This window comes from Mustela erminea, chromosome 4 (assembly GCF_009829155.1).
Source record: "Mustela erminea isolate mMusErm1 chromosome 4, mMusErm1.Pri, whole genome shotgun sequence".
Lineage (NCBI taxonomy): Eukaryota > Metazoa > Chordata > Mammalia > Carnivora > Mustelidae > Mustela > Mustela erminea.
The window spans coordinates 10,635,826-10,646,341 of NC_045617.1; positions in this window are offsets into that span (position 1 = coordinate 10,635,826).

The window sequence follows — 10,516 nt, forward strand, 5'->3', positions numbered from 1 at the left end:
GAGATATAATGGGGCCTCTCTTCCCTCTTCTGCTCTGACAAGTTTGGATTTTAAGTGATTCGGGGGCAGAGATCACATCTATTACCTCCCTTTTTATAGTTTCTAAAAGATTATTGAATAATATTAGCAATATTTGGTGATTAGAGTAAAGAAATGTCACACGGGGCCTCAGAGAAACCCTCTGTCTCTGGAAGTGGCCAGAATGACTTTTGCCGGAAGCCTCTGTCTTCTCTCGCTGGGGGGCAAAGGATGGAGTCTGACCATAATTAATTTTAATAGAGACCAATCATGATGTGATAGAATCTTGGCCATTCAAAGGAAGTAGAACCAGCTAGCCGGCTTGGATGAAAATGATCTCACCAGTTCTTCCTCACCGCTGGCTTTAGAACAAATCAAGTTGGGTTAAAAAATATTTGTTTCTTGAGTGATTTGGGGCCTAGCACTATAAGAAGGTATATGGCTTTCACTGTCTGAATTGGACAGACAGGAAATATGATTAAATAATAGCAGGTACCATCTGTTGATTCTCTGACTTGTGCTCTGCCCTGAGTTTCAGGCTCTGTACACGTTATCGCTAATGCCTGAATTCTATCCACACAAGTTTCTTGAGTGCCTATTATGTGCCTGGCTTTCTAGGTGCTGGGAATGCCACAGGCTACAAGGAAGAGGAAGTCCCCGCCTTTGAGGAACTACATTCGGGTGGTTATAAGCAAGTGAATACATAATATTATTTCAGATAATGGTAAATGCTACGGAGAACAGCAGCGCAGGATTCCGGAGTGTGTGGGGAATGTATTATTTATTTATTTTTAAAGTAATCTCTACACCATACATGGGCCTTGAACTTTCAACCCCAAGATCAAGAGTCTTGTGCTCTACCAACCGAGCCAGCCTGACACCCCTTGCAGAAGACATTATAGGACAGGGTTCTCTGGAGGGATGGATTGCAGTATGCACAGTGGGGGGGAGTGCGGAGGTTGGGGGGGCATCCCAGGCAGGGGATCTAGCAAGAGTGTGGTGAGTGTGGTGTGGTCAAGGCCCTGTGTGGCTGGGATGGAGTGAGGGAGGAGGTGGGGGCAGAAGAAGCAGGACAGACAGGTCGATGACTAAGTCATGCAGCCTGGAGAAAAATGAAGAATTCTTTGGATTTCATTGGGAGGACAACGGGAAGTTCTCAGGAAACTCCGAGCAGGGGAGAGTTACCTAGACACTAACTCTGAGATGCGGATGGGCACACCAAGGGCCGTCCCTGCTGGCTGGCAGAATGTGAGAGAAGCAGGACTGGGTGGAGGCTAGCGCGCGTTGACTCACAATGATCTCACCTGTCCCCCTGGAGGCCCTGAGGTTGGGATGACCCTCTAGAGTTTTCCCAAATTGAGGCAAAGGGCTGGACCTTCTCAGCTGACCTCAACCGTGTGATGATGTCTCCCGACAGGGGTTGCCAACCCCGGGTGAGGAAATCTCCTGGGGGCCAGTGCCTGAGGGGTGGGCTGCTGTGGGCCACCAGAGGCCAACACCCAGCCTCTGGAGCAACGACTCCTCACTCCTGAAGAGGGTTTCCCGGCGGCAGAGCCCAACATCCACTACAGATTCCGTTACGTTTTCATTTTCTCAACAGTCCTCCGGGTTAAGCATTCTTATGTCCTTTCTGGGACTCAGAGAGCAACCTGTTCAAGGGCACATACCTAGCAGATGTTGGATTTGAACTTCAGTCTGAGTCCAAAGACCAATGTACTTAAAAAAAATGTGGTAAAATATACATACCGTAAAATTTATCGTTTTAACTGTTTTTTTTTAAAGTTTCATTTATTTAAATAATCTCTACACCCAATAAGGAGTTTGAATTCATGTTCCCGAGATAAAGAGTGACATGCTCTTCTGACTGAGCCAGCCAGGTGCCCCACATTCTACCTTCTTTTTAAAAAGGTTTTATTTATTTATTTGTCAGGGAGAGGAGAGAAAGAGAGAGAGAGAGCATGCACAAGCAGGGGGTGCTGCAGGCAGAGGGAGAAACAGGCTCCCCACTGAGCAAGGAGCCCAATGCGGGACTCCATCCCAGGACCCTGAGCCAAAGGCAGATGCTTAACCTACTGAGCCACCGAGGTGCCCTGCATTTTACCTATTTTTAAGTGTACATTTCAGCAACATTAAGTACAACCACGCTGTTGGGTAACCGCCGCCACCATCCATCTCTAGAACTTTATTCATCCTACAAAACTGCAACTCATTAAACAATAAATAAAATAAAATAAAAACTGTACTCATTAAACAATAACATTACAATAACATTACTTTTAAACATAATACTATTACACAATAACTCCCCATTCCCCCTTCCTCCAGCCCCTGGAAACCATCCTTCTACTTTCTGTGTCCATGAATTTGACAGCTCTGGGTATCTTATGTAAGTGGAATCACACAATCCTGTCCTTTCGTGCCTGACTTATTTCCCTCTGCGTAACGTCCTCAAAGTTCATCCACATTGTAGTAGATGTCAGAGTTTCCTTCTTTTTAAAGGCTGTAGAATACTCCATTTTGTGTATATATCACTTTTTTTTTTTTTTAAAGAGTTATTTATTTATTTGGGGGGGTACTGCTGAAGGGGAAGGAGGCAGACAAGCAGACTTCACCTCAAGCAGCCCAACAAGGGGCTTGATCCCATGACCCTGAGATCATGAGCCGACCTGAAATCAAGTGTAGGACGCTTAACCGACTGAGCCCCGCAGGTGCCCAATGAGCTGTGTTTTGTTTATTCTTCTGTTGATGGGCATACGGATTGCTTCCCCCTTTTGGCTCGTGTGAATGATGCTATGAACATCGGTACACAAATATCTGTTTGGATTCCTGCTTTCATTTCTTTCGGGTATATCCCCAGAAGTGGAATTGTCGGGTCATACAGTAATTCTAGGTTTAGTTTTTCCAGGAACTGCTGTGCCTTTTTCCACAGCAGCTGCCCCACTTTATATCCCCACCAGCACTGCACCAAGGACCCACATCCTCACCAACACTTTCTTTCTCTCCTCCTCCTCCCCTTCCTCCTCCTCCCCTCTTTTATCTCATAGTAGCCGTCCTGTGGGTGTGATGTGATATCTATGTGGTTTAAGACCACGCACTTTTCAGGCCACCATGCTGTCCCTCAAGGAATCAAAGGTTGTCAGCATGCACCCAGGTCCACACAACCCATTTGTGGGTGGAAATTATGACAACACTAGGTCAAGATCTAAACTTGGTTAATCCCCTTGGACAGACGAGAAGCTATAGAAGACCATGTTCTGTACATTCCCCAAGACACTCGGACACCTAAAGGACATTACAAAATTTGTCACTGTGTACCGAATCAGTCTTTAAAGGATTTGCTTAAGGACCCTAAAATAGTTTAGAAAGTTATGCTCTTTGCACATTAAAGAATTAGTATTTATAATTTTATTATAAATTTAAATTGTTGTAAGGGATATGATGCCTAGTATATTATAAATGTTGATATTTTATTTATTTATTTTTAAAAAAGATTTTATTTATTTGCTTGACAGAACACAAGTAGGCAGAGAGGCAGGCAGAGGAAGAGGGAGAAACAGGCTCTCTCCGAAGCAGGGAGTCTGCTGTGGGGCTCGATCCTAGGACCTGGGATCATCATCTGAGCTGAAGGCAGCAGCTTAACTGACTGAGCCACTCAGGCACCCCTAATTGTATGTATTATGGATAAATATTACTTTATTGCTAGAATGGCAGTGGTTAGCACCCCTTCTACATCTAGTTTTCATTTTTTAGAGGTAGAAAACCGCTGTTCTTATAAATAAGGAGATGGGAATGGAAAGAATCTCGTTATAAAAATGTCCTTAAAGTTTTGGAATGCCTTCTGACTCATTTGTCCCAAATCACATAGTAATCCATTATCAAATGCTAATTTTAATGATCTTTCACCTGACAATTTCACTATTTTTTCCTTCCATTTTGTTGAACGCAAGATACTGGAAACCACCTGACTTGCAAAGGATTTGTTATGCCCAGTCTGTCATGGGTGGGGCTGTGTCCCTCCCAAATTTATACATTGAAGTCCTGACCCCTAATACCCCCAAATGTGATCTTATTTGAAAACGATGTTGCAGATATAAGTAATTAAGATGAGGTCATTAGGGGGGTCCTAATCCATAATAACTGGTGTCTTTATAAAAAGGAAAAATTTGGACTGAGAGACAGACATGCACAGACAGAAAAGGATGTTTAAGACACAGGGAGGAGATGGCCATGTACAAGCCAAGGAGCTGGAACAGAGCCTTTCCTCTTGGCCCTGAGAAGAAACCAGCCCTGTCCACACTTTGATCTTGGAGTTCTAGTACCCAGGACTGTGAGGCCATACGGTTCTTTTCTGAAACCCTTTGTTCAAGGTACTTGTTCCCGCAGTCCTAGCAAATGAATGCATGGTCCTTACAGCCATTCAGGTCCCCAAAACCTACAGCAGTATTTTCAATTTTTCCTCTACTTGGTGCCCAGGAGGGTTTTTTTAATCCCCCAGCAATGCACTCCAGTAGGATTGGGAATAAGAGAAAGGGACACCTTTCTGACACCTGGATGGCTCAGTGGGTTGAACATCCAACTCTTGATTGCAGCTCCGGTCATGATCTCAGGGTCATGAGCTGCAGCCTGATGGGAGGTCTGCTTGAGATTCTCTTTCTCTCTCTCCCTCTGCCCCTCCCCTCTCTTGTACACTCTCTCTATTTCTCAAATAGATATAAATAAAATCTTAAGATTTTATTTACTTATTAAGATTAAGATTAAGATTTATTTGACACAGAGAGAGATCACAAGTAGGCAGAGAGACAGGCAGAGAGGGGGGGGGGAAGAAGACTCCCTGCTGAGCAGAGAGCCTGATGCAGGGATTGATCCCAGGACCCTGAGATCATGACCTGAGCCGAAGGCAGAGGCTTAACCTACTGAGCCAGCCAGGCACCCCCAATAAATAAAATCTTTAAAAAAGAGAGAGCAAGAAAAGGACACTTTTCTTTTGTAAACTGAGGGAAGAGCCGTTGTGAAAGGCGAGCAGGGGTGTTCGGTAAAAGGCAGATATTGAATTTGAGGATCAACATGTTGCTTTCCTTCCAACTATCCTTGACAATGCACCTTTTTGGAAAGCCTTAGTCACCCTTAGAGGAATGGGTATATCTGCTTTGAAGATGACTGTCCCGAAGGGCACTGTAATTCAGAGATGTGGAAGAACTTTTGTTACCTGGAGGTGTTGTGACATTTTCATGCAGATGTGACATCTCTTGGCCTCGTGTGTAGAATTTTGATCTGTGGCAAGGGGAAGGAAAGGCCTTCCAGCCAGGGTGGAAGCAACGTGGAACTGGACGTCTGACTAAGAGGGGATAGGAAGGGACCCACCGGCCCAGAGAGGACCTGTGTCATGGGCCTAGGAGGTTGGATGTAGGCACCAGACATTCTCCCATGAGCAGGGGACATGAAAGTGATGCTTAGGAAGATTAGCCGGGCATCAGTTTGGAAGATGGGAGGGGAGGTGCCCAGGTAGGAGGTAGGAAACAATCCAAGGATGTGTCCTTAAGGCGTGGCTCAGTAATGGCGTTGGAAATGGAGAGGTGGCTTCTTGGTGGTCGGGAAGGAAACAGAAATCGTATGCTTGGAATGTGGTTAACTCATGGGAAGACTACTGGATGATCTCTATGTCAAGTGGGCTGCCAAGTCCCAGAACTGACTTTCTGCCTCTCTTCCACTTCTGTCGCTGCCTTCTGTATTGGCGAAATACTTGGTCTTGAAAGACTCTGGCTTTTCAGCTAGTCGAGTAGAGGTACAAGGGAGCAGCATCTCTCTATCGCTTGGCTGATTCTTTCATTGTATGGGTGAAATGAATACACATACGGGAGAACACCCAGGTCACTGTAAAGTACCCTGCAAATGTAAGGTCTGACTATTCATTACTCATTACCCTTATCGTTGCCCGCTACTCTCTCTTAGAGGTAGTGAAGAGGTTTTCTGATTGCCTCATTTAGCATTAGCCTCCAGTAACTGAAATGCAGGTAATAGAGGCTCCATTGTGTGTCACCCGGGAATTTTGTTGGGCTCACCTCCCTTTTCAAATTGGGAAGGTGCTGTGATTCCCCCTGCTGAGCCCCACTGGGGAGAAGAAGCCACTCTTCACACTCCTTCTGGATTCTTTGAGGTGTCTGGCCTCGTGCCCAAGCATCCTCAGAGGACTGTTCATTTTCTGTCAGAATCGTGAGGCTTCCTGATTATGCAGCAACAGAAACAAAGCCTTTCTATGCTCTGGAAATCAGATTTTTTTGTGGCCACGTGATCCTTTCCCTCCTCAATCTCAGCTGGGAAACACACAGAGCATTAAACAACCCAGACACACAACTCTGTCTGTCTCTGATGTTACAGACCACCGTGTTTCTAAGGCTCTGAGATGATAATAAACTGGTTTTACACTAGAAGAAACTGGTGGTCACTGTTCCTGTGACCACCTCTCCAAGTCACATTCATGTGAATGATTCTATCTGTGACACTGAGGATCATGGGAATCTTTCCGAGATCTAAACCATCACCACAACCCAACTTGGCTGTCATGGCGGAGACACGACCTACTGGCCATGTGACTGCTGACTCTACTAGTCATTTGGCATTTCTTCAAGGATAAAAAGGAGATTATCAATAATGTCTGAGTGACTGCTTACCTACATTGACTCTGCCATCTCTTATTCATGTGTGACTAAGTATCTTCATATGCTGCAGGAAAAGCATATTCAATGGTAGAAAGACAATGTGCAAGCAGCAGCTGTGCCCCTTGGTATTGATGCCTGTTCCCATTTAACAGATGGGGCAAATAAGCAAATATGGTGAGAGTATAATATCCCTATTATATCACGTGTACCTACTGAATGCAAGGCCGAGCACTTCAGACATTAATTTGTTTTCTGCACCAACTTATGGAGGGGGAATATTAACATTTACATCTTACAGGGGAAGAAATGGAAACTTGGTTAAGTAACCTTGCCAAGGTCACAAAACAGGGAAGTGGCTATGTCAGTCAGCATGAGTCACATCAGGCTCTGTGACAAACAGGCCCTCAGATCTTAGTGGCTTCCAACAACAAAGGTTTACTCCTAATACTACATGCCTGTGGAGAGGCACCAGTCTCTGCTTCTCCTCAGTGTGGGATCTGGGCAGACAGAGCAGCCACTGCCTGGAAATTGCTGGTTGTCACGGCAGATGGATAGAGAGAACACGGCAAGATGCTAACTGGTAACACATGTTCCTTCTGTTCATGTTGTTGGCCAGTGCCTGTCACATGGCCACTTGTAACTCGAAGTAGGTGAGGCAGTGTAGTCTTACGGTCTACGGTCTACAAGGGAGGGAGGGTGGGAGGATTTACGGGCAGTGCTAATGGCTGCCACTGAGAGGGAGGGTCTGATAAGAATGGTGTGTTCTAAAGCCTCTTTGCTTTCTCCTCCATGGAAGCTTCCAGTTACTGACCACCCTTCAGGGGGCAAGGGGCAGTGCTCAGTACTAAGCATTTTACAGCTGTTCCATCCAGCGGGCACAACAGCACTGTAGATACGATTACAATCTACATTTTACTGTGCTCAGACAGGTCTTGAAGTAGCTTGAGCTAGAGAGCACAGGGGATTAAAAAATGGCAACTTGGGCAACTCTCAGGTCAGCCTGACTGCAGGACTGTCTTCTCTCCACTTGCCATGGATTTCCAAAGCCACAGACGTCACTTCACTCTTGTAAGAAAGATCCACGTACATTTGAAATGAGATTAAAGCTTAATTCAACCATGTGTTTATTTTGGAATTAAAAGATAATAACTGCTCATTGTCAAAATTCAGATAGTGCAGGTTTGGAGGAGAAAGCAGAGAACGACTAATAATCAAAAACATTTAGAGAGAACCAGTGTTAACATTTTATTTTTATTTTTAAATTTTTATTTTTATTTTTTTAAGATTTTATGTATTTATTTATTTGAGAGAGAGCAGGCAAGAGCCCATGTTGTGTAAGCAGGGGGAGGGGGCAGAGAGAGAGGGAGAAGGACAAGCCGACTCCATGCTGAGCGCAGAGCAATCAATGCTGGCTCCATTTCACCACCCTGAGATCATGACCTGAGCTGAAGTCAAGAGCCCCAGGCCACCCAGGCGCCCCCACTGCTAACATTTTAGATATGTCCTTCCAGACATTCTGACTTGTAACTTGCATCTTCACATAACAATATATTGTGAATATCTCTCTAATAAATATACTTCATTTTTAATGGCTACATAATATTCTATTGACTGTGCCACAATTTAGTTAGAATTCCTTAATGACCAACATTTGTCTTGTTTTCAGTTTATCATTGTTCTCTTGTTTTGAAGTTCATTTTTCTTAATAGAAATGTCTACTAGCTTTCAAAATTTTTAACCAATTCATGTCTTCACCAATGAGAAACAGTGCGATGGTCCATTGTCATCTCTTCTCTCCCTCTTCTCTACAGACTCCCCCTCAAATGCTATCAAGATGTTTTTGTTCCCAGAGTCTTAAGTGAGGAATTTTCCTTGGCATTTCTTTTTGGTTTCCTATGATTTTTCTGAAATCCCCATATAAAATGCTGTCCTTATTTTTTTTTCTTTTTTTTACTTTTTTCTTTTCTTCTTCTTCTTCTTCTTCTTCTTCTTCTTTTTTTTTTTTTTAAATCCCTATTCCCGGGGCGCCTGGGTGGCTCAGTGGATTAAGCCACTGCCTTCGGCTCAGGTCATGATTTCAGGGTCCTGGGATCGAGTCCCGCATCGGGCTCTCTGCTCAGCAGGGGGCTTGCTTCCTCCTCTCTCTCTCTCTGCCTGCCTCTCCGTCCACTTGTGATCTCTCTCTGTCAAATAAATAAATAAAATCTTTAAAAAAAATAAAAAAAAATAAAAATCCCTATTCCCTATATTTGATTTTGTATCTGCATGGCCGTATTCTAGAATCGTCAAACCGGATGTGTTGGGTTTTCCGGGCTGTGGCCGCTATGGCCAGGCAAGTGCCTTCCAGCTCCAACCTCCTCGCCTACCCCCTGCTCACATCCACATCCGCCTCTTCGCCCACTGCACATTCCCTCCTTCGCGCGCCTTGCCTCAGTCTGGAATGACCTTTACGATCATCGTGGTTGGTCCTCAGAGTCCAGCTCAGATGCCTGCTCGTTCAGGAAGCCTTCTCTGACCCCTTTCCTTAGCCAAAATTCAATGTTCTCTCCTCTGTGCTCCTTAGCTCCAGTATGCATTTACCCAAGCACTTAGAGTGTGCTGTGAAGTTTTGGGGGCAGATACAAAGCACCAGCCTTGGTATCCGCTGTCTAGGAATCTTCAGCCTCTGGGGAGACAGGTAAGTGCACGCACACATACTTTTAATCCAGGGCGGTAAACGCCGAAATGCAGGTCCGTGCGATGCGCCCCGCTCAAACAGGGTCCAGCCAACGGCGCTTCACTTGATATGATGCATGTTTTCCTTAAGAAAATGAGTCAAGATCCTGAGGTATGGGATCCATGTTTAAATTCGCCTTTTGGCCCTGGGCAAATGTGCCGCAGTACTTAGCTGATAGCAAGCACCCACCGCGCTTCATTATCTTAATGAACAAATGTCTCAGGTGTGCTCAGGGGAACGGACCAGTGGGTGGACACCAGGCACCCGTCCAACCCCATTACCCGTATTTCCCAGAATCAGTCTACTTTGCACATTTTTCTTTCTCCCCTGAAATGGATGCACATTTCCCTCCAGACTTAGAATAGAAGTAATGACTGTTTCACGAAAGCCTAGAAAATATCACTTTTCCAGAAATGGTTTAGGTCGGTTATAGATCTTCGGGCTCCTGGCAACGGTAGACGGGCTATGCCCCACCTGGACTCAGTTCCTCCCAGGCCCGATGGGGATTTCGCACGGGGCTCGCGGGCCGCACACCTGGGCCCCAGCCAGGTACGGGATGCCGGAGCCTGCCCGTTCCGCGCGTCGCGCGCCCTCGGGGCGGCCGGGGCTCCTCCGCTCGGCTCGCGGTCCCCGCGCCGCCTCCCCAACGCCCGGGCCCCGCCGCGCCGCCCCGACCCCGTCCGCGCCGGCTCCGGCCCGGGTTTTGCGGCCCGCCCGCCGCCGCGCTCGCCGAGCAGGGAGCTGGCGCCGCCGAGGCCGCCGCGGCCCGGGCGTGGGGTGGGGGTTGGGGGGGCAGCGCCGCGCACGCGCGCCCGCGGGGGCGACGGGTCCTTGCACCCGGGCTCCGCGCTCCCGGAACCCTCGCGCCGCCGCCCCGCCCGCAGCCGCCCGGAGCCGCCCGGGGCCCGGACCCCTCGCGGCCCGCGGCGGTGGGGACTTCTCTCCCCGCCCGCGTCCTCTCCCTGCGGCGGGGAGGAACATTCCGGGCTCTCCCCGCCCGGCCCGCGCCCGTTCCCGCTCCTCCCCCGCCGCGTGTTTTCCGCCCCAGTAAAGATCGTGCACACAAATAAGCCCGGAATGCCCTTTGCCGAGCGGGCGGGAGGGCATCGAGCGCGGAGCCCGAGCG